Source organism: Notamacropus eugenii, chromosome 3 (assembly GCF_028372415.1).
Source record: "Notamacropus eugenii isolate mMacEug1 chromosome 3, mMacEug1.pri_v2, whole genome shotgun sequence".
Taxonomy (NCBI): domain Eukaryota; kingdom Metazoa; phylum Chordata; class Mammalia; order Diprotodontia; family Macropodidae; genus Notamacropus; species Notamacropus eugenii.
The window spans coordinates 459,839,087-459,863,085 of record NC_092874.1 but is presented as its reverse complement, the minus strand read 5'-3'; the positions used below and the strand labels follow the sequence as shown (position 1 = coordinate 459,863,085).

Here is a 23,999-nt window from a genome sequence, read left to right as displayed (position 1 = left end):
AGTGCCTGGCACAAAGTAGGTGCTGAATAAATGTTGATTGTATTGTATTGTATCCTATAGGCAAAGGGAGCCTTGGAAGGCTTTTGAGCAGGAGTGACATTCATTTCAATTCAATAAACATTTTAATTTTTTAAAAGAAATATGCCTTTGGTTTTTGACATCATTTTCATATACCACTGTATCCATGCTCCTCCTTCTCTACACAGGGAGCTATCCCTTGTAACAAAAATATTAAAGAAAGAATAAAAATATTTTAACAAAACGAACATATTGACCCACCTGATAGTGTAGAAGATATTTTGTACCCATAGTCCTCCACTCTGCAATGAAAGAAAGGAAGTTCACTTTCCCAACTCTTTTTCAAGTATAAGCTTGGTCCCTATAAATCTAGGATGTTTAGTTTAGTTTTATTGCTATTTCTGTTTATTTCACCAAGCCTTTCTTAATCACCAGCTCTATGCAAAGACATATGGGATTCAAAGACAAAAAGAAGCACTCTTTACTCTCCAGAATCTTACAATCTATTGGAGAAATTCAATGGATACATTGATAAGGAAATACAAGGCCACGTAAGAGGAAAAGAGTGCCACCCTGAAGGGAAAGGCCTTTCTGTAGGCACTAAAGTCTCATCTAGACGAATTCGAGATTCCTTAATCAAGGGTGAGAAAAAAACATGTTCCAGACAATGGGGGGGCTATCTGTGCAAAGGGAGGAGGTGAGTGTATTTGATCAAGTTCTGATGCTACTTTGGAGGACTCTTCTTTTAATAACACACTGAGTTTAGGGCATTAGACATATGTCGTCAAGGTGGGCAGTGAGTGAAACGTAGACTTGGAGCCAGGAAGACCCAAATTCAAATCCTGCCTCTCACTGCCTACTAGCTGTGTGACCCTGAGCAAGTCATCCTTCTCTGTGCCTCAGTTTCCTCATATGAAAAATAGGAATAATAATATTTTGTGAAGCTCAAATGAGATACTAACTGTAAAGGACTTAGTGCATTGCTGGGCACATTGGTTGTTCAGTTCTGTCCAACTACGTGTGACTCTGTATAGAGTTTTCTTGGCAAAGATACTGGAGTGGTTCACCATTTCCTTCTTGAGTAGATTAAGACAAACAGAGGTTAAGTGATTTGCCCAGGGTCACAGACCTAGTGAGAATCTGAGCCTGAATTTGAACTCGGAGCCACCTGCTACATAGGCTGGCACATAGTAAGTGTTGTATAAAATGTTGCTGTTATTATTATATGTAAGTACTTTGTAAACCTTGAGATTTTATGTAAATGCTAACTATTTTTTAGCTTCCAAACTCTTACATCTCCCATTTCTCAAATAGCACACCCCACCTCTCTCACATATATATATGTATATATATGTACTTATATCATATTCCATTTTTCATTCATTTTTGTTAAATTCTCTATAATGACTTAAAACAATTGGTATTTCTAACCTCATATTATAACCTCAAGGGATGAGTTATAGTCTTAAAATATAACCAGAGCTGTGCATTAGTGAGATTATTTTAACTGCAAGGTGAGAGATGGACTGGTAAAGGGAAGTCTAAAGGCAGGAAGATCAATCAGGAGTCTATTACCACAGACCAAATGAGGAGCAATGAATCAGAGTGGCCATCCATAATAGGAGCAGAAAGAAATGAACAGATGGGAAAACTATTAGATAGAGTTGAGATAGAAAAGAGATAGAAAATTATTGGAAAAAATCAGTAGAAATAAATCGAATAGCTGATTGATTATATGGAATAATGGACAGATATGGGTCAAAGTTGACCACAGAGTTTTAAGTCCGGATCACTCAGAGGATGAAGGCATCATCACCATAAAAGGCATTGAAGGAAGGGCATCTATTAGGTACTTAATAAATGGTTGTTGCATGTGGAATAAAAGAAAAAAGAGAACTAGGAGACAGAGACAGAGACAGAGAGAGACAGAGACAGAGGGAGAGATAGACAGACAGACAAACTGAAAGAGAGCAGTAAGAGGGAATACCAAGAAATGCAGATTATCAACATGAAGAAGGTGATTAACAATCAATCAGTCAGTAAACAAGCATTTGTTAAATGTTTCTGTAGGTCAGGCATTGTGTTCTTGTGGACACAAAGACAGGCAAAAAGGTGCTTATATTGTAATGAAGACAATATATCAAAAGCCTTGGAAGGGTCCAGGAAGGTCAGCATTAAATCACAAATTAAGACCTGGAAGACATTTAGTGCATCTAGTGCACTAAATCTAGTCATCTAGTGCAACCTCTCATTTTACAGATGAGGAAACTGAGGCCCAGAGAAGTTGACTTGCTAAGGCTCACATAACTAGCAACTTTCTAAGGCAGGATTGGAATCCAGGTCTTTGTGACCACAACAGTAGCACTCTGTTCAGTAAAAGGATATCGGATTTGTCTATTTGAACTTGGAGAGACCCATTTCAATAAAGAGGAAATAGGGGCCAAACTGTTTCAGTGGTTTGATGTATTTAGAAGCTAGCTAAGAAGTCCGTAGAGAGTGATTAAAAAGAAAGGTCTCATGTATGCTAAAATATTTATAGAAACACATTTTGTAGCAACAAAGAACTGGAAAGAACATAGACGCTCATATATTGGGAAGTGGGAAGCAATTACAGTAAATGAATGTAAGGAAATATTCCTGTAGTATAAGAAATGATGAATAAACTGAGGTAAAGGGATATAAACAGAACCAGGAAAACGATATATACAATAACTCCAATGATGAACATGAAAAGACCCATCACTCTCATAACATAAAATAAAACTGAATGTTGTATAATAACCAAATTTAGTCCCAGGGAAAAGATATGAGAATGGACCTCCCTCCACTCATTGCCATAGTGGGGACTACCTAGCACTGTACATAATATTGACTTGGTTGATATGTGGCTATTTTTTTTTAAACTAATCTTTCCCCCCCTTTTTAATTTGTTGTTCAAAGGATGGCTCTAAGATGTGCAGGGCAGAAAGGATGTATTTCTTTTGAAATAAAGATGACAAAACAAAACAAAAAATCAATTTAAAAAGAAGTGAACTGGGTAATAAGGAGGGAGGGAAGACAACAAGGGTAGACTTCTGTTGACAGAAATTTAACAGCAGATGGGAGGAAAGAGATGGGATAATAGTGACAGGTGAGTCAGGCAAGGTGTTTTATTTCATTTTGTTTGTTTGTTTTTCAGGACAGGAGAAATCTAAATATATTTGCAGGCAGAGTACAAGGGGGCAGCGGAGAGAAGGAATCTGAAGATGAGAGAGTGAGAAGGATCAGTGGAGCAAACTTCTAGAAGAGACAAGAAGAAACACAATCCAAGGGATCTTGGCATCTGGTCTTGGCAAGGAGCAGAGAATGGGTAAAAACATGGTGATTTTGAGGCATAGAGATAGAGAGATTAGCTCATAGTAAGAGTCCCCATCTTCTCAATAAAGAGTCTAAATAAGCTGTAGACCCCTAGCTGCCCTACCCTACTCACAGGGGCAGCTAGGTGGTGCGGTGGATAGAGCACCAGTGCAGGAGTCAGGAGGACCTGAGTTCAAATCTCACCTCAGACACTTGACACTCACTAGCTGTGTGACCTTGGGCAAGTCACTTAATCCCAATTGCCTCATCCTGGGATATCTCCAGTCATCCTGATGAACATCTGGTCATTGGATCCAGATGGCTCTGGAGGAGAAGTGAGACTATCAGCGTAGCCCTCCCTTACTCAAAACAAAGTCAAGTGCAAGTCATGCCACTATTCTCTGATGGCATGGTCTTCTTTTGCAACAAAGGACGAACACACATACCCTACTTACAGCTTTGGCCTTATAGGCTTTGTTGGTCCTTAGTCCCAAAGCAAAGTCTTCATTAGGGTTTCTGAGCATTCTTCTGCAGAGATTAATCAAACCCAGACTAGTGGGAGAGTGGAAAGCAGTTTGTTCAGTTTCAAGAAGCAACCCTGATGTTACTTCCCCACTCTACACCTGGCCTACAGTGAGGTCAAACAAAGCAACTGACTTCAAAGGACCAGAATTGGGTGATTTTTCCAATAGAGAAACATATTTAATATCTCGGGAACTGCTCCAACGGGATTTGGATTTCAAGGCTTCAACTAACTGGCTTTTCATACCTGCAGTATTCACAGAGGCATGAGCCTCTTTCAGACTTCTAGCCAAAAATAAGTTGAACCCAACATAACATCCTGATAAAACAGCACTGCCAGATAGATACCAGCTGGAGAAACCAATAGAAGCTTCTCTTTCATCTCTTTCCCTCCTTTCTGTTTGTCTCATGCCTTCTCCCCTCTGTCTGCCTTTACTCTCCTCTTCTCTGCCTTCTCTTAGTCACAGGATCATAGGTTTATAGCAAGAAAGATAGCTTAGAGATCCAACCCCTTCATTTGACAACTTAGGAAACTGAGGCCCAAAGGATATACTTCCACAATCTATACACAAAGATATGCCTATTTATATAGAAGAATATTAGTTCTGTGGTTTTAACCTAGGTTCAAATGTTGCTTCTACTGGCTTCCTGGCCATGGGAAATTCACATAATTTGTCCGAGTCTCAGTTTTCTCACCCTTAAAATAAGGATGATAAAATCTGTAGTGCCTGTCTCAAAGGGTTATTGTGAGGCTCAAATGAAGAAAAAATGCCATGGAAAGTATTTTTTACAAACTTTAAAGAGCTATACAAATGTTAGTTATGATTAATCCCTGTGCCTGGAAGGAAACATAAAGTAGGTGAGATGATTCATATAACTAAGTCTTCCTGCTTTTGATTCTAGGAATCTGAGTCTTTCATCCTTCCCTGACCCCTACTGAGATCACCTTTTCATCACTGTAGTGAACCCTGGGGCAGAGCTAACCTGGCTGAAGATTGGAGGAAAAGTATCTCAACTACACATGATATTTGCATAACCAGCCAGGCCCTCTGGACTCCATGTCTCTTGCCTTGGCCATCATACAGGATCCAGGAATTCAGTAACTCCTCTCCTGCCATCAAACGTTTGTTCCAGAATCGGGAAATCAGTATTTCCCTTCCTTCTTTCAAGAGTGTGGCAAGCAACTTCCCTATGGCTCCATTTGAAATCTCAGCAATAGTGTGTCTATTTTGTATTTAATTTTCTTTGTGCAGGTTGAGAGAGAGTCATGATGGAGCCTCCAAGTCAAGAAGAAGTCTTTCCTCTGATGCAAACTGTCCGTGTGACTCTGGTCAAGTCACTTTTTGGTGATAATGAAATCATAGATCCAGTTCCTTAGTCCTTATTTTCCTCCATCGAAAAGGAAAGGGCTGTTTAATTTTGTCTTTGCATCCTCAGTACCTGACAGGGTGCCTGGTGCATAGTCAGTGCCTTATAAATGCTGGTAGAATTGAATTGCATTGCATCAAATTGAATTGAATCTATGATATTTCCACCTTTCCCTGAGCAGAAGTCTAACTGGACTTCATCAATACTTCCATGGAATCCCCTTGTTGGTGCTATCACAACCAATCCATACCTACTCTTCCTATGTAATTCTTCCCCATATTCTCCAGTAGACCCTTCATAAGAGCACCTACCAAAGTAATGGCCTTTTTCCAGGTGGTTGTGTAGTTTGAGGCTAATCGGGCAGTGCTTGGAGTCACCCCTCCATTATGCTTCATGCTTGCTACCTATCCAGAGGTATCCTTTTCTGATCATACATTTCCTGAATGATAGTCTTTCTCCTGCGTGTCATTGAAAATATGGTCAAGCTGACTTCCACCCATCCTACCATATGTCTTTCCATCACCCTTTGAGTCACTCGCATCTTTGGTTCTTTGGAGATGGTCATGTTCCAAGGATCCCCAAAGCATTTTCAGAGTGAACTGCCTGGCCCCCACCCAATGGAAACTGACTAAGGTAGTAACATTGATGAGAACACTTCCAGTCCCTCACCTAAGGACTGTGCATGTGTCCGTGGCTCTGGCATCTTTTGGGCTGCTTTGTCAGCTACATGTACTTTATTTCCTCTTCAGCTGAGAATCTGGCCTCATAAATATTAAAGCTGACTTTCTTCTTCTTGTTCTCTTTTGAGCCAAAAAGAACCAGATGGCCCCTTTTCTCTGTCATGTATGGGGTATGTACAATTTAAGACTGTTGTAAAACACAATTGGAGCTCAGTTTTAAAATGAACCAAATCTTCCAATATCATGTTCAGCTGGGGTCAGAGGAATCAAGACTCTGAACTGGGTCTTTCACTCCCTGGTCCCTGCAGTAATCTCAGGAATACTAATCTTTTAAGGTGGGAGAATATACATAATCAACTCCACAGGCTGCTTGATCTGGATAGAAGAATATGGGATTGCCTTGGGTTTGTAAAATGATTGCCAGGTGAATATTGAAACCTAAATCTTATTTAGTGGATAAAGGGCCAGTCTTGGATGAGAAGAGACCCTCAGTTCATGGCCTCCTTCAAACTGTGGAAGTAACCGCAGACAAGTCAGTTAAAGAAGAACCAGAATTTAAGAATACTTTGAAAGGCCAAGCTAAGTCAATAATAGGGTGAAAAGTTTTCATTTAGAGTTAAATTACAGCATCCAATTATACTTATTTGTATTTAAAGTACATGGTAGAAGAAAGTGAAATGTATTTTCCTTATCAATTGATGTGCCTGGTCTTTCTTTATGTCTCAGTACTTTAGGCAACTCTCCAGGACCACAAGTTCCAACTTCTCTAGAAGCTTTTCCTGATATCCCAGGGCGCTAGTGCCTTCCTTCTGTGGTTATTGCCAGTTTCTTCTCTATGAATCTTGTTTGCACCTGGTAGTTTGCATGTTATCTTCCCCCCATCACATTATGAGCTCCATGAGGGCAGAGACTATTTTTTGCTTTTCTTTGTCATTCCAGAGCCTGGTACACAGTAGGTACTTAGTAAATTCTTCTTGAGTGACTGACTGATTGAAATCAGATGTTTGAACCACCAAAAATGGACTTCATCAAAGATGCTTTTGCCAGGGCAAGTTGCCTTGAGTGGATTAGAAATGCCATGTACACTCTCATACTTCAAATAGACCTAGGCATCATTATTCTCCATTGTATTTAGGGGCTTGCAGAGGGTTAATGCCCCTGCAAAAATGTGACCCTCTATCAATGCTGGATTTCTGAAAATGCCTAGCCTTGTCTCCTTGCCTTCCATTGGAAAAAAACCTCTTATGATGTAGATGTTTTCCATCACTGACCCACTTTGAAAATTAAATAAGCTTTCATCTTCTGGACACTTCATACAGAGGAAAGGACTTACTTTGCACATCTACCTGGTCCAGGAGATAAATATAAACTTCTTGAGTTCAGGAACTATCTTGCTTATTTTCCTAGTGCCTAGTACCATAGTGACTGGCATATAGAAATAAGTATTTGTCAATTGGTTTATCCAGTACCTTTAAGCTTTCTCTCCTGGGCTCTTCCATCTTATCCACATTATTTTTAAAAACATATAGCACCCTCTTAGAGTCTAACTTTCATTCGCAGGTTTGCTCTCCCAAGGTACATGACTCCAGTTTTAGGGTACTCTGTAGGCCTTCACTGCTAAAAATCATTGCTCAAAAGCCCCCACTGGTGTGTTTACTTTTCTCCAGTAAGCCAGAGGAAACAATTAGCTCAAAGCAAAGGCATTTACTGAAACAGCCCAATCTTAATAGAACATTTTGCCAATAAATCCTGGTATAACAGATTAAAACAAAAATACACAGAGTAAGAGTGTGGAGAGTGGAGACACATAGAGTTTATAAGTGGAGAAGCAGAAAAATGGAGAATACATATGATGTTTACATTCAAAGCAATACAGAGATCCCTGATGTTGTCTTATGATGTCCTTGCATTTCTTGTGGGGCTCTGAGGCTTGACCATGGTCTCTATAGCTCTAGGGTTGGGTTTTGCTAAAGTCTTCATCTAGGTTAGTTATGCACTTTCAGAAGGAGTTATAACTCATAACTGAGAATGGCAGGCATCTTGGTTCTGGGGCTCACCAGCTCCTGGGCAGGCTCCCAGATCCATGAGCTGAACCCTCACCATGACCCCTCAGCCAGAGTCCTGCTCCATGGGACACAGTCATGAACTTCTGTTTGCAGATCCCATCTTCAAGAAAAAATAATGACGATTGAAGAGCTTAATTCTTCCTCTAAGACTGGGTGTCTTCTCAAGTTGACTCCAAGTTTTGATGGCTGACACTGTCAGCTCTTTTAGGTTTAAACTCTCAGTCCTTCCTGTTCATCCATGTCAGAGTATGAGTGGAAAAAAGGATGTGAGCAAGTCTACTGTCTTTTGTAATCATCAGCCCTTTATTGACCATCTCTTATGCCAATGGGCCCTCCACCGCCATGTTCTGATGTCTTTTATAAGGTGTAAATGGGTTCTTCCAAGTCTTAAAGGAGCCAACTCATACAACCTGCTCATTTGACCTAAGTCCAAAATGCTGTACCCCTATATCTCATTTTTTTCTGTTAGCTACTCTTTACATCTTTTACTCTCATGTGGACTGGGGAAATCTTAACTGATTAGGGGTTTACCCTCCCAGGTTATTAAATAGTAATATAATAAATTTTAGATGGGAACTGCCTATTGATAATTTAATAAAAATATTAATAAAATAAATAATTGTGAGACTGGATTTCCCTATCTCTCCCAAGATGGAAATGCAGAAGCTACTCATGAAACTGATTCCTTTGCGAAAGCTTTAATCTGCTCTGTTTTGTTTTGGTTTTTTCTGACTTTAATAATTCCTCCTCTCCTTAGGCTGCTTAATGGCCTTCTGCTCCTGGGAACTCATCAATTTGGTTCCAGACTGAGTGAAGGCATTGGATTGGTTTTGGTCTTTCTGCAGATCAGAACTCCTGAACTCAAGAGATCCACCAGCTTCAGTTTCCCAGGAACAGGAAGCACAAGCATGTGCCAGCACATCCTTCTTAAAAAGGAATTTTAAAAGACAATAACTCTGGGACACTGACACCAGGAAAGTAAGTACTGTGTTAATAATCGTAACAATGGACATTTGGATACACTTTTCATCTTTAAATATTTATTTAAATTAATTAATTTTTACCATTTTATATAACATGCAACTTCAGCCATTCTACACAGCATAGAGTAAATTTAATATAACGTAGATTCCCCATCAAAATAACATTATTGGAAGCACCCAAAGTACGCAGTTATAAAACTTGTATTTATTCCTACATGGATCCTAGGATAGCATCATGGTGAATGCCAGTGTCATTTTCTTCCTCTGAAATTTTGTGACCCTTATCATCGATCATTTGTAGCTGTGAAATTATGAGGTAACATACATATTTGATGTGCGAGTAACCCCACCTCCAAAGCCCATTGGTATAAGACTCTTCCTTCACTGGTCAAGATCAATGCTGGAGATCTATGTGCAGAGTAGGAAAGAGCCAGCGAGAGTAGAAAAGAATACAGACTTGGTCTCTTTAGGTGCTTCTAGCAGGAAGAAGAAATATGATGCCAACCTTTCTTCAGAGTCATGAAGAGAGAAAGACTCTGGAAAGAAGGCAAGCGGTAGAATTTAGATCATGTCCCCATTTCCAGCTTGCCATAATAATGATTTCATAGAATTTCCTTTTGGGTGTGATCTGCTCGTTGTTCTCTTGGCTAAACTGAGTTACCTCCCTCCCAATGGGATAGCCCCTTCAATCTGTATCGTTTCCTATGTATTTTCATGCATATAATTCTTCTGATTTCTATTTTGCTAATGACTTGGAAAAATGAGTTTTCTTGCTGTTGGTTAAGCGTATGTTCATTGTGGAATTGGTACTTGGTTGGGAAGGGAGTCAAGTCTTGGATATAAAGCTTGGGGACCCTTTTTCCTCATAACAAATAACAGCGAGAGTATAGTTTGACCCTCAAAGTTACTCTCCCCAGACTAACAATATTTAAGGGAGCAGATAGATGACATTTCTAGCCTGGTACCTATTCTCTCTGAGGAAAACAGAATAGCCAGCATCTGGTTCTAGCCTCCTGCTTGACTTGTGGCAAAAATTAATGTATCCTTGGAGAAGGATAGGGGAAAGAGACACTAGAGATATCTCTTCTTGCCTCCCTGTGATATAAACACATACACACACACACACACACACACACACACACACACACACACACACACACACACACACAGCATTACATAATGCAAATGTATCCTGTCTTTTCAACATGATTGAAAGCCCTTTGAAAGGATGGAAATTGTGTCATACCACACCTAGCAGCAGAGTTCTGACTAGGATTGGGGCACCTGGGGTTCTTTTCCAAGGTGTCAAAATTGAAAGGACATTAACAACACTTGTATTTCTTGAACAGGTAGAAACAGCTCATTTTAGTACCCAGTTAGCCAGAATAATTAGTTAAAATAGGAAGCCACCAGAGGGTCCATTTCTTCCCTTCAGGGGTTGTACCCCAGGAATGTTCCTTGACATTATATACTCCCCTGATTCCTCCTTTCTCATTTTACCCTAATCCATGAATCTTTCCTCAATCCTGCCTTCCCTCCCCTCTCCTAAATAGACAACTAGATCTCAGAGAGCTGGGCAAGGAGTCAGGCAGACTTGAATTCAAATCTGACCTTAGATATTTACTAGCCATGTGATCATGGGCAAGTCACTCAACCCATGTCTGTCTTGAATTGAATTGAATTGAATTGAATTATTATTGAATGCAGACTCCCAAAGTCCTTGACCTTCTGCTAAATGAGTCTTGGTCAGAAGCCTCTCTCCAATCCCTTTCCCCCTACCAACACAACTGTGCCCTTAAAAATTAGATGGAGGGCAGCCTTGGGACCATTTGCACCAGGCCAGTTTGGTGATGCTTCCTTACAGGCCAGAATTATTAGCTACATCTCTGCCCCATAGATAACATGCCTCCTTGGGTCCCAAGTGCCTTGCACTGCATTCGTTGCTTCTGATATTTCCGCTGCTTCTGACTCCAGACTTGTAAGTTGAGCAAAGAAATTGGCAGCTCCAAGATAACATATTCAAAAGCAGTACTGTGTCTGTGGTGAGCTCTGGTCTGCTGCTTCCAGGCCTGTGAAGAGAAATTCACAGGGCCTACTGTGGATCCCCCCCAAATAACATATACCCTGAGCATCCAAGCTCACCAAAGTATTCTGTCCAAAAAAAGGAATGGGACAAGAAGGTCCCTAAAATAAACAAGGAGACAGCCAACCAGAAGCCCCTACAATGATGCATTCAGTTTCCTTTTTATTCTCTCCACCTGAAGGGCTTTCTTTGTACATTAAACTAGGTCTATGGGTCTTCTCATTTTCAGGCCTGTGGGATTCCAATGTTCCAGTGAATGCACTGAGAACTCTGATAACCCTTCTAATGGAAAAGAAAGCCTGTCAGACAAGAGGATGAAAAAAAGAGGGCCTGGGCTCACATCACTGTCCACAGACATTCGTTCTTTTGATTGCACTGGAATGCTACTATTAATAGAGACCTGAAAATGGATATGTAAGTTGAAATTTTGAAAACCAAGACCCATTTCAGATGGGAATTTCCTTTGAAGGAATTGTTAGCTAAATTCTAGATGAAAATTTCCTTTTTTACTTTTAAGTAAGGACAGAATTGTAGGATCTGTGTTCCAATCTCAGTTCTGTCACTTGTGAACTTTATAGATGTAAGCCAGAGCCTTTGCACTTCTAGGCCTTAGTTTCGTCATCTGTAAAATGAGAGAGTAGGATTAGATCATTTCTAAAGTCCCTTTCAACTCTAAGTAAAAATTATCCATGTTACAATGAAAAGATTGTTCTGTACAAGGTATTTCCTTCCCCCAAAGTTGATACTGTGTGTTACCAACTTCATTTCCAAATGTACCTCTTCTTCTACTCAACAAGCTATCATTCAATCAAGTAGCATTTGTTAGGTACCTACTCTGTGTTAGGCCTGGCCATACAAATGGGGGGAAGGAATAAGCATTTACATAATAACCACTGCATGCTAGTCACTATGATAAGGACTTTTTCTAAATATTATCTCATTTGATCATCACAACAACCCCACAAGTTAAGTGCTGTTATCAGTCTTGCTTTGCAGCTGGAGAAAACTGAGGTTAAGTGACTTGCCCAAGGTCACACATCTAGTAAGTGTCTGAGGCTGGATTTGAACTAGGGTCTTCCTGATTCCCCCAGCTGCCTACAAGTATAATGAATGAAAAAATCCCTGATTTTGAGGACCTTACATTGTAATGAGATAGAACACATACAGAGATTAAGTGTATATGGAATAAATTCAAGGTAGTTATGGAGGGAGGGTGCCAACAGTTGGGGTGGGAGTAGGGGAACCACGAATGACTATGGAAGAAAAGGAGCCTATGAGGCAGAAATGAGGAAGGAGGGCATTTGATACTGCAATCAAGAACAGAAACATAAGGGGAAAAGCGACAAAATGAACGTAGCAACCTAGTCTGTCCATATATGTGATATTTCACATCCATAGTCCCCCACCTCTTCAAAGAAAGGAGCACTCTCCTTCTTCTTCTCATTTCTTCCAGAATCAAACTAATATGAGATTTTTCTACCATATGGTCTATTTGAGACAGTCTGTACTCCAGTTAATCATGACCCAAACGCACAAAGACTCTCTATTCCTCCTAGGGTAGTTGCTTATAAACTGCTCTGTCAGCCTTCACAGAGTTCCCAAAGGAAGCAGATCTCCGCCCTCCTGTGCATTGCCACAGGGCACTCACTCACCCTCTAGCTTCCTAGGTTCTTGTCTGGCACAAACCTCCCTCTGCAACTGTCTGGCTCCTTTTAATAACAAAGGGAGAGCAGGGAAATGAGATAAATGCTCCGGCAGAAGGGCTGTAGGAGGAAGGAAGAATAAAAAAAATTGTTTTTTGGTTTTATTTTTTTCTTTATTCATGTGGAACTCATTTCTTTAAGGTTAACCAGTTCATTGGTTCATTCAAAAAATATTTAAGCACCTAGTATGTGTTTCACCACTGAGTTAATGATGCTGGGGATGAAGAGGCAATAACACCAGTCCCTGACCTACAATATCTTGTATTCGTTTCTTTTGCGAGGGGAATGACATTACACAGAAAAAATAAATACAAAGTAGACCCCAAATTAGATATAAAGGAATGGAGTGGGGTACTAGAAGCTAGGGGATCTGGTGAGTTTTCGTGTGGGAGGTGGCACTTTGGTTGAGTCTTGAAGGAAGCTAGGGATTCTAAAAGAGAAGGGATTGCCTTTCAGGAGCATAGGGGATAGACAGACTGAACAAAAGTATGGAGGCAGGAAATGGAATATCTCGTTCTAGGAACAAACAATGTTCTCCAAGTTTCGATTTTGCAGACATATATTAAGCACCTACAGTATGCAAGGCATACTGGTAGACATTGGGGAAATGAAGGTATTTCAGATGTAGACCTCAAGGAGTTTATTCTAATGAGAGGTAAGGATGGGGAGAGAAGAATCAGGACCTAATTCAGGGAGAATTTGTATCCCCTCAGAGGAATCTGTGAGTTCAGGTACCTAATCTATGAAAACAAGCTGGTAATGTCATCAATAATGGCAGTAAACTAAATTTGGTAAAAGTAGGGAGAGCTACAAATTCAGTATCTGTACTTCACAGTCTGAACAGTTGGGATTTTGTTTGTTTTTAATCTTGACTAGTACAGTGGAAGAATTCCAATCCTGCTTCTGATGCTTCCTACCTGTGTGGCCTTAGACAAGTCACATCACCTCAGTTTCCTCATCTGTACAACGAGGAAAGGATGGACTAGATGTTTGTTTTAGCTTTAAATCTGCAATCCCATGATTTCATCTGTGTAGCAATTTCCTGGTGAGGAAACCCTTACCCATCAATCAAGAACTATCTTGAAATTTTTAGAGGCACCTGTAAAGTGGCCTGATGAATAGAATACTGAGATTGGATTATGGAAGACCTGAATTCAAATCTTCTCTGAGCCTCTTATTAGCCACAAGATCCTGAATTAGTCCCTTAACCAATCTGTGCCTGAATTTCCTCACGTATAAAATAAATGGTTTGGCCTTGATGACCTCTAAGGTCCCTTCCAGTGATAAATCTATGATTTAGGAATTCTAGTTTTCATTCAGAAGCTACATATGGCCTGTGTAGAGGTGCAGTTACCTGGGGACTCTGTGAGGTTAAGGGACTTGCCCAGGGCCATTCAGTCATTATGTATCAGTCACAGGACTTCCTAAATTGGAAGCACACTTTTAATCCAGGACTCCTCTTTATGCACCCATGACATGCTTGCTCACATGACAGAGACTAGTTAGACCAAATATAGAGGAAGGAAAAAAAGAAGACAACTCAGTGAGGTCTGAGAATCATTGTCTCCTGTAAATTTCAGAATCTCACACAGGCTGTTAAATTCACCTTGACTAACTGTGAATGGCGACCATCAAATGTGTATTCTCTCAATAGCTTAAGCAATGGAATGACACTCCCTTCCCTCCACTGAAAACTTGAATGTCTGAAGTCTGAAATTCTTGGACTTTTAGAGCAGGGAGGGGCCCTAGGAGACCATCTAGCTCATTCTAAAGTCACACAGGGAGGGTCATTAGCTTAGGGAGAGTCTGAGTAATTTGCCCTCCATAGCTGAATCAATGGGTGAAGACAAAATGTTTGATTATCAAGTTTGTTCTCCCCATTCCCTCCTTCCCCAAGACAGGGGAAGTGTCATTTAAATACACCAAGGTATTTCTAAGACAAGTTTACCACCACCCAACCCAGTTAACCCCTGTGTTTTATTGTATTAGTTGCTAGGTAACTGAGGAAGATTTACAGGCATCTATTGTTAATTTCCAAGGCAGTTTTCAGTCCTGCCATAAATAGCAATGGAAGCAGACGGGACAGCACGGCATGCTGCAAAGCCTCCACATCATCCGCTTTACTAAAGGGATAATCTTACTTTTAGGGCCAAAATACATTGTATCCTATCAAAATGATGGGACTGATAGTGTCCCCAGAGTCAAGGACCAAGATACACTGTGTTCTACCACAATGATGGGGATTGATCAAGTCCCCAAAGCCAAGGACCAAGATACACTGTATCCCACCCAAAATGATGGCACTGGTAAGATCTCCAAAGCCAAGGACCAAGACACATTGTATCCCACCAAAATGATGGCACTGGTAAGATCTCCAAAGCCAAGGACCAAGACACATTGTATCCCACCAAAATGATGGCACTGGTAAGCTCTCCAAAGCCAAGGACCAAGATACACTGCATCCCACCCAAAATGATAAGACTGATAAAGTCCCCAAAGCTCGTAAAACAAGGCCATGGGAGCACATCTGGGGTGCCCTCTGGTGTGTCTCCTACTGTAGGCTTCTGCTAGTCACAATCCAGCAGTGATTTTCTGGAAATCCCCTGATGCCCTCTTTCTTTTTCATGCCTCCTCCCTACTACTGAGGTGCAATATTGCTATTCATGGTATGGGTCATTGGAATCCAAGTCTGGAGAGTTCTAGTTTAATGGAGTCAGGAAACCCAAATTCAGGCACTTATCTTACCAGCTGTATGATACTGGACAAGGCACTTATCCTCTGTTGGCTTCAGTTCCCTCGTTTGTGAAGAAAAAGTGTAATGGCATCTATCTCACAGGGTTCTTGTGAGGGTCAAATGAGATAATGTGTATGAAATGCTTTGGAAGCCTTAAAGTGCTATTATTAGCCTAGAAGGTTTAGACTTAGCAGTTATCCCTCAAATCTGTGTCTTCATTAGCAGTGACAGTTATCATTCTAAAAAGACCTTTTAGTTCAGGACCAAGTAAAACTATTCCAGTCAAGACTACAGAAGGCAATCAATTAATCATCAAAGAAGCAAAGATTTAGAGCTAAAAGTTTCTTAGAGATCTACTGGCCCAACCTCTCCCTTCTTCTTTTCAGATGAAGAAAATGTCTAGAGAAGTTTGATGATTCGCCTAAGCTCAGACCAGTAATAAATAAGTGTGGAGTCAGGATTTGAAGTCATGACTCTGAATCTGGTCCCTTTCCAATGAGCCACACAACTTCCTCCTAAAAGAGTGACCATTTATTAAGAGTGTATTCTAGGCTAAAGAATGAAATAGTCCCTGTCCTCTAGGAAATGTCCATTCATTCTATTGGCTATTGTAGTAAGAAGTGTGTTAAAGTTAGAGAGTCTAGATTCAAATCCTGTTTTTGCAATTGACTATCTATGAGATGTTGAGTTAGTCACTTCACTGGAAGATGGGGGGATTGGACCAGATCAGCTTTAAAGTAATGTCTAAATCTGATATATAGAATTTTGTGCCATAGGTGAGTTATACAACCTGATAGCCAATGTCTTTGTTGAGAAATTTTGCAGAATTGTATAATTGTTAAGTCAAAAAGTACTTTATGGTATACAACTCCCTGTACAATGCAGAAATCTCTCTTGCATCCCTGTGCAAGTAGCAGTCATTCATCCTTGACCTAAGATATGAGTTCAGACGCCATCTCAGGTACTTAACCACTTTTGTCACTTTGAGCCAATCACTTAAATTTCCTGGGTCTCAATTTTCTCATCTGTAAAATGTGGGGGTTGAACTAGACAGCCTTTCAGGTCTCTTTTGGTTCTAAGCAAATGACTGAAGATCCTATGACTTGGTTTTGTCCAGTGATAAAGAACTCATTACTTAACAAGGAATAGATCCCACTGTTAGGAAATTCTTCCAACTGCAGAGTTAAAATCTACCTCCCTACAAACTTCTACCTATGGATCCCAGCTCTACAATCTGAGCTATATATAGAATCAGCCTCCTCCTTCTTCTAGTTGGCAGCCATCAAATAGAAGAAGACAGCTGTCATGTCTTTTTTCCAACGTCTTCTTCTCGAGGCAAAACACACCCAGTTTCTGCAAGCTTTCTATGCTGTCCTTTCTGTAAGGCACAAATAGCCAGATCTCCAAGAGGGAGCAGAAAGGGCTCCCTCCTTCTGAATGGGCAACATGAGTGCCTAGGACATGACAGATCCCTCTAGTTATCCATCAGCAAGAAAGCAGGTACCTCCCAAACCTATTATCCCTGGCCTTTCTTTGACCCTTAAACGACTTTTATGGGGACCTGATAGCATTCTCTCTCCCCTCTAAGAATTATTTTTTAAAATGAATTTCCTCCATCCTTTCCTTTCATTTAGGGAACTCAACCAAAGAAGAAAGATTGCTATATTGCACTATTATATGTAGAGTGAGCCAGATATACATGTATGCATGTGTAGATAGACAGATATATACACACATACACATGGTGTGTGTATATCTCCCCATATATTTCATGGCACACTGAACAGAGAAAAGGTAACTTATTAGACTCCACAAATCAAGTTCATGGTGCATTTTGTGTGTGAGTGTGTGTGTGTGTGTTCCTTTGCTGCTGAAGAAGACCGTGTCATCAGAGAAATAATGACATGATTTGCACTTGACTTTGTTTCAAATGAGGGAGGGCTGTGCAGGTCACTAGTCTCACTTCTCCTCCAGAGCCATCTGAATCCAGTGACCGGATATTCATCAGGATGACTGAAGATGACCCAGGATGAGGCAACTGGGGTTAAGTGACTTGCCTAAGGTCACACAGCTAGTGAGTGTCAAGTGTCTGGTGAGATTTGAACTCAGATCCTCCTGACTCCTGCACTGGTGCTCTATCCACTGCACCACCTGGCTGCCCTTCTAGTATATTGTAGTTACTGAAGGTGAGAAGCCATTCTTTATCCTCTTAGCAGATCTCCTACCCATTATGTGTTGGTGTATTTTCCTTTTTATCTGTCTTGCAAAATTATGTACCAGGAGCTGGGCTTGTTTTAAGTGTCTATAAGCTTCTACTTCATGGCAAATGAGTACCGAATGAGATGTACATTTTTAGACATCCACAAGGTGAATTTGTTTTGCATGAATGCTGCACTAAGCACTAAAGACACAAATTCATAGCATAATCCTGGCACTCCTAAGTATAAGACTTAGACATTCCCCTGTTATATCTGGCTGATTCTTAGGATGATAACTTTGTAAAAGTGTGACCTTAAACTCATAAAAGACTCTCACCTTTTCTGTTACTGATTTGCTGTGTGATCTGGAGTGGAGATTGAGATGAAAACAAAAAAAAAAAATTCGAATATTTCCTTTTTTCATGGCCCTCTACCCTACCACCTGTCCCAGGAGGTGAGGGGAGAAAAAAATATGTCACAATAATGACTCATTATCTGCATAGTGCTTTAAGTCTTAAAGAATAGTTTTCTCATGAAAATCTGAAAGATCTGTAACACAGAGGGTAAAACGTCCATTTTACAGTTAAGGAGTGACTTGACCAGGGGAGGATTCTCAGTTAAGGGGAAGGCATTGGCTTTATCCCACAAGAAAAGAAAAGTAAAAGGGAAGGAAAAGAGAATAGGAAGAGTTATGGGGATGGGACATAGCAAAGTAGTCTTAAGCTCCTTGACTTCATCTACCCACTAAAGACCTTGCCCTTGAACTGATCATTCCCATTAGCAGAAGCAGAATGGTGCAGTTTTTTTTCAAAGAGGATTTGGGTTCAAATGCTGTCTCTGCTATTTCATTTTCATCATCATCACCACCACCACCACCACCACCACCACCACCACCACCACCACCACCACCACCACCACCAATAAGAGTTCATTTAAAGATGTTTTCCAGCTCTAGAACTATGATTCTGTAAAATGGGCCAGTCAGCCTAAAAAAAGAGGGATACTGATGGCTAAGTATTGAACTCCTCAGACCACCCCATCTCCCACAATCTTCCCCATCACTCAGAAAATAATAATTACTACAAGAGCCCACTCAATATTTTGGTGAACTTAGCTAGAACATGGGTTGAATCTTTAAATGTCAACTTTAGAACATCAGTCTGTTCTACTATGAGAAGCTACAGGCACATAATCTTAGTTGGCCTGAATAAAATTCTTAAATGTGTCTACTACTCTATTCCTTTTGCATTAGAAGGTAATCTCCTTGGGATCATTTCCCTTTTGAGTTTGTAGCCTGAGGTCTAGTATAGTGCCTAGAATGTAGTTTGTTGTCGTTCAGTCATGTCTGACTTTCTGTGATCCCATTTGGGGTTTTCTTGGCAGAGATACCAGAGTAATTTGTCACTTCCTTTTCCACCTGATTTTACAGATGGGAAAACTGAGGCAAACGGAGTTAAGTGACTTGCCCAGGGTCACACAGCTACTAAGTGTCTGAGGCCAGATTTGAACTTATGAAAATAAGTCTTCCTGACTCCAGGCTGGTACTCTATCTACTGTGCCACCTAGCTGTTCCTGGCACACAGTAGGAGCTTAATAAATGCCTCATGTATGGGTGGGGCTAAATGGTTATTAAAGTCCCTTTCAACCCATAAATTATGTGATTCTGTGATTGATTGATTTTCAAAAGACAAGCTTGATTGAGCATCAGTCATTCTAATAAAAAAGAAATAACCCTTCAGTCCAAGACCAGCTAGGTTTGAAATAGGACTCAGAAGGGAGATTCGTAGAGTCAGAAGAGACCATAGAAATGATCCAATTTGACTCTCTCACTTTATATGAGGAGACAGGTTTAAAGAAGTTGAATATGGAAGGTACATCAAAGAAGAGCCAATTTGTTCATGGTCCAAACATTTCTTAAGCACCTACTGTATACAAAGCACCTGCTAGGCCCTGAGGACACAAAGACAAAAAACAAAATAAAAAACAAATAGTACCTGCTTTCGAGGAGCTTAGTTTCTATTTACATAAAATAATTACCATGTAATTTCCCATGGGAAGGGGTCTACCAGTGAGGAAGAGGAACTGTTAGGTACCTTTGGAATTCCTCTTGGTCTCCTTGCATGATAATATTAGTGGGTTTTTTTTTCTGAAGGAACAAGAACTCATGTCTTGGGTACTCAACTGACATCAGAGTGATGATGGTGGATAGGTGATTCATACACCTCAACTACTTCATACACATCTTATGCTTAGCCTTGAAGAAGGAGCTCACTACACATAGACTCCAGACTGCAGAGATTGTCAAGCTGAAGAGAAAAATGAAGATTTAAATAGCTTTGAAAATACAAGGTATTATAAAGGAAGACAGTGCTGCCTACTGGGTAGAACACTAGACCTGAAATCAGGAAAACTTGAGTTCCTTCATGCCTCCAACACTTTCTAGTCTCTTTGGGATTCAGTTCGTTACCTGTAAATGGACTAGAAGACTTGAAGGTCCTATGATCTATAGAAAGAACTTGCCACATTTTGAAGTTCTCTATAAATCCCTGCAGCATTTCCTCGTTGTGGCTCTGGCTGTTGGCCAGCTTTGGGCAAAATGATTAAGTAAGTGCGATCTGATTTGAGTGCCCCAACCTTTCCTACTCAGGCACTCTGTACATCCTTTTCGCATCTCCTGTTACCTAGGTGTTCAGTTTTCATAAGTACCAGTAGTTCCTACCAATCTAACCATCACTAGCTGGTTCCCCTATTGCTTCCTTTTACCTGGAAACAGACATATACCAGAGGACACCTACCCAGGGGAAATCTAACCAGGAATTCTCTTAGGAATATAAAGGGACATGTGCCCCTTTTGCTAACTCTCTATGGACTAATTGAGAGGGAAACAGAAAATATCACACAGGATATTGGGAGATAGATTCTAAACAACAGAAAATATGAATTCTTCGGTTCACATAATTACGTACTGGGGTACCTAGTGCGAAAGTATACTGAGAACCACCCCTGCCCCTTTACCTTTTCTAGGCTACCTATTACAAAATAATATTTAGACAGACTTTAGTCTGAAGTTATGATTCCCACTTGAAAGAGAAATGTTATCTGTCTTTATCAATTCTGAAATTAAGACTGCACTGAAATCTCTTCTCATTATTTTTATCAAAGGCCACCCTACTCTCCTGGCACCTTGCTCCTGGTCAGCCCAGGAAATATTCCTCTTGAAGTCATTAGGATAATGAACAGACTAAGAAAAGGAAGTCTGATTAACTTGAAGAATAGAAGTATCTCTTGACTACACCTTTAACCAGGCAGAAAGGGGGATTCTTGGAAGGAGTGCTGAAAGAAGGATTGAATGTTTTGAAAAAAATAATCCTCTAGGCTGCTTTAAGTAACTATTGTTCTGAGACTGTTACCTAAACTTTGAACCTTCCCTTAATCTGGAGTATGGAACTTGGTCTGAGGGAGAGGGGGAGGGGGAGGGGGAGGGGGAGGGGGAGGGGGAGGGGGAGGGGGGGGGGGAGGGGGAGGGGGAGGGGGAGGGGGAGGGAGAGATTTCTCAAAGGTACAGAGGAAATCCTTCTTACTAAACCTGTGGTGACTTGCAACATTCCTTCTCACTGGAGGGAGACATAGAAGCTCTGAGGTCCTACCTGTCAAGGCTATGGCAAAAAAGCAGAGGAAACACCCAGAGGCCCAAGCCATGTGTATCCTTAACCATATTAACTCTGACAAATCCTCCACAGGGTATTTGCAAAGGTGGACACGAGACATTACTATATGAGGAATCAAGTTTCTGCCCAGCTGCCAACCTTGATAAACTGTGGGCACTGGTCAGTGGGTGGACAAGGGTGTTGCCCCTATCATCCATATTCAGAGCTTGGGTTACTTCAAAGTCCTAGGGAGACTCTTCAAAAGACCAACATCTTGAAGGCAGGATTCTCCATCAGGAAAACAGAGAAAAAAGATTAAGGTTTTGAGTGGGGACTAGGTGCTAAGGATATAATCTAATAAATCTAATGTTACTACCTCAAACAAATGCCTCTATTGAAAAATAAAAAAAAAATAAGCTAAAAAGCACAAGGATATAAGGAAACTCTTCCTTTCTGTAGTTTTCCTTCTCCCTAAGAAGGTATACTTGGAATTAGGCTGACTTCTGACCAAAACAGTCCAGAATTTTTTTCCTTACAAGCATTCATTCAGAGCTTGTTATGCTACCTTCTATGTGAGATCTCTCCTGAATACTCCCAGCTTCTAGGGCCTCCCACACACTACTCTACATTTACTGTATACATTTGGAATTTATTTATTCCTATAAAAGTTGTTTTCCTTCAATGAAAGTAAATGTCTCAGGGACAAAGATAGTTCAATTTGTGCCTTTGTATTCCCAGCACTTAATGCAGTGCCTAGCACACAGTAGGCTCTTAATCAATGCTTGTTGATTGGCTGCATGGATTCTTGCTCTATAATAAGCAGTATAAATATAGTAAGTGATATAATCAGTAGAAGTATAATACATAATCCTCTAAACCAGGATGAAAAAGAAAATTCAATCAGAGAAGTACCTGGCTCTGCTACTTAGAATCCCAGGCTGCCTGCCTCTGTGAGGTGATACCCCAGCAGTGGGGCATCCCTATGTCCATTGTGCAATGATACCCCAGCAGCAGGGCATCCCTATGTCCATTGTGCGATGATACCCCAGCAGCGGGGCATCCCTATGTCCATTGTGAGGTGATACCCCAGCAGCGGGGCATCCCTATGTCCATTGTGAGGTGATACCCCAGCAGCGGGGCATCCCTATGTCCATTGTGAGGTGATACCCCAGCAGCGGGGCATCCCTATGTCCATTGTGAGGTGATACCCCAGCAGCGGGGCATCCCTATGTCCATTGTGAGGTGATACCCCAGCAGCGGGGCATCCCTATGTCCATTGTGAGGTGATACCCCAGCAGCGGGGCATCCCTATGTCCACTGTGAGATGATACCCCAGCAGTAGGGCATCCCTGTATCCATTCTGCCTCCACCATGCACCAGATGATAGAAATACTGCCTATGGTTGGTGGTATAGCTTTTGCTGAGTAAGTTGGATTTGCCTACTGGTTGTATTCCAGGAGCCCTTGTTTGCTTTAGCTTGTTACCTGGAAGAGAATCTTTGAAAGGTGTCCCATGTGTGGTCAGTGTTTAGCCCTTCACTCTTAATAAAGGATCTGGAGGAGAACCCCTAGAATCCTAGCACCTGAGAGTTGGGAGGAGCCTCATAGGACACAGTCCAATCTATACATGAACAAGAATCTCCTTTAAAACCATTATGGCTAATATTGATAGAGTACCTTCAAATTTGCAAACATTGTCTCCTTTTAGCCTCCCAATTGCCCTGTGAAACAGTTTGCACAGTTAATGATGATCTCCATTTTACAGATAAGAACAATGTAACAATGCTTCTTACATCCTTATGTCTTTATTAGCAATGAAATGGACAGTTTCAAAGGAAACTGGGCCCAACTAGAAGAACAATTTCTATCGTGAAAGCTAATATTCCAGAGAAAAGCAACTTTGAAAGACTTTAGAACTCTGATTAATGCAGTGATAAATCAGGAGTCCGGAGGACTAAACATTAATCATGCAACTCATCTCCTGCCAGAGAGAGGATGGATTTAAAATGCAGAATGAGGCAAACATGTTTGAATGTGGCCAATGCAGGAATTTGGTTTGCTAGGCTGTGCATATCTACTATGAGGGTCTTGTTTTTATTCAGATGGGAGGGAGAAATACTAAATGGCTGTAAAAAATAAATGGATGGATGGATAGATGAAGAGGAAGGAAGGATGGAAAAAAGGAAGAGAGGAAGAGCAAAGGAAGGAAGGAAGAGAAAGAAAGGAAGGAAGAAATGAAAAAGGAAGGGTGGGAGGAAGTAAGGGAGGAAGGAAGAGAGGGAAGAAAGAAAAAAGAGAGGAAGAGAGGTACGGAGGAAGGAAAGAAGGGAGAAAGAGAAGTAAAAGGGAGGGAGGAGGGGATAAAGGGAAGAGGAGGGAGGGAAGAAAAAAGGAAAAGTACATCTCAGCAAGATTAAGTGACCTGCCCATGGTCATAGAGCTAGTGTCAAGTATTAGATACTCATTCCATTTTTCTAGTTATTTATGGTTAAGCTTTATAATATGAGTCATCAGTTCTTGGAAAGTTTGAAAGAATTCACCCTTTGAAGTCATCTGAGCCTGGCAGTTTCTGCAAGGTGATTTACTGATGACTTATCTTATTTCTTCCTTAGAGGTAGATTTATTTAAATTACTCATTTTCAGTTGTGTCATTTCAGGTAAT

The 23,999-nt window shown here is 40.8% G+C and overlaps 1 long non-coding RNA gene across 2 annotated transcripts; it reads right to left on the bottom strand.

Annotated features, from left to right (window-relative positions):
- Positions 1-11,200: 11,200 nt before the first annotated feature.
- On the bottom strand, positions 11,201-22,413 carry LOC140497616 (uncharacterized). 2 transcript variants are annotated; one of them, XR_011964792.1, is made up of 5 exons: positions 22,251-22,413; positions 21,498-21,626; positions 19,785-19,997; positions 12,709-12,819; positions 11,201-11,678 (listed from the first exon to the last, which is right to left on the bottom strand). It is a non-coding gene; the product is annotated as an uncharacterized lncRNA (long non-coding RNA). The 2 variants fall into 2 exon arrangements; XR_011964791.1 differs by lacking the exon at positions 21,498-21,626 and having other exon boundaries at positions 22,251-22,409.
- Positions 22,414-23,999: the final 1,586 nt, after the last annotated feature.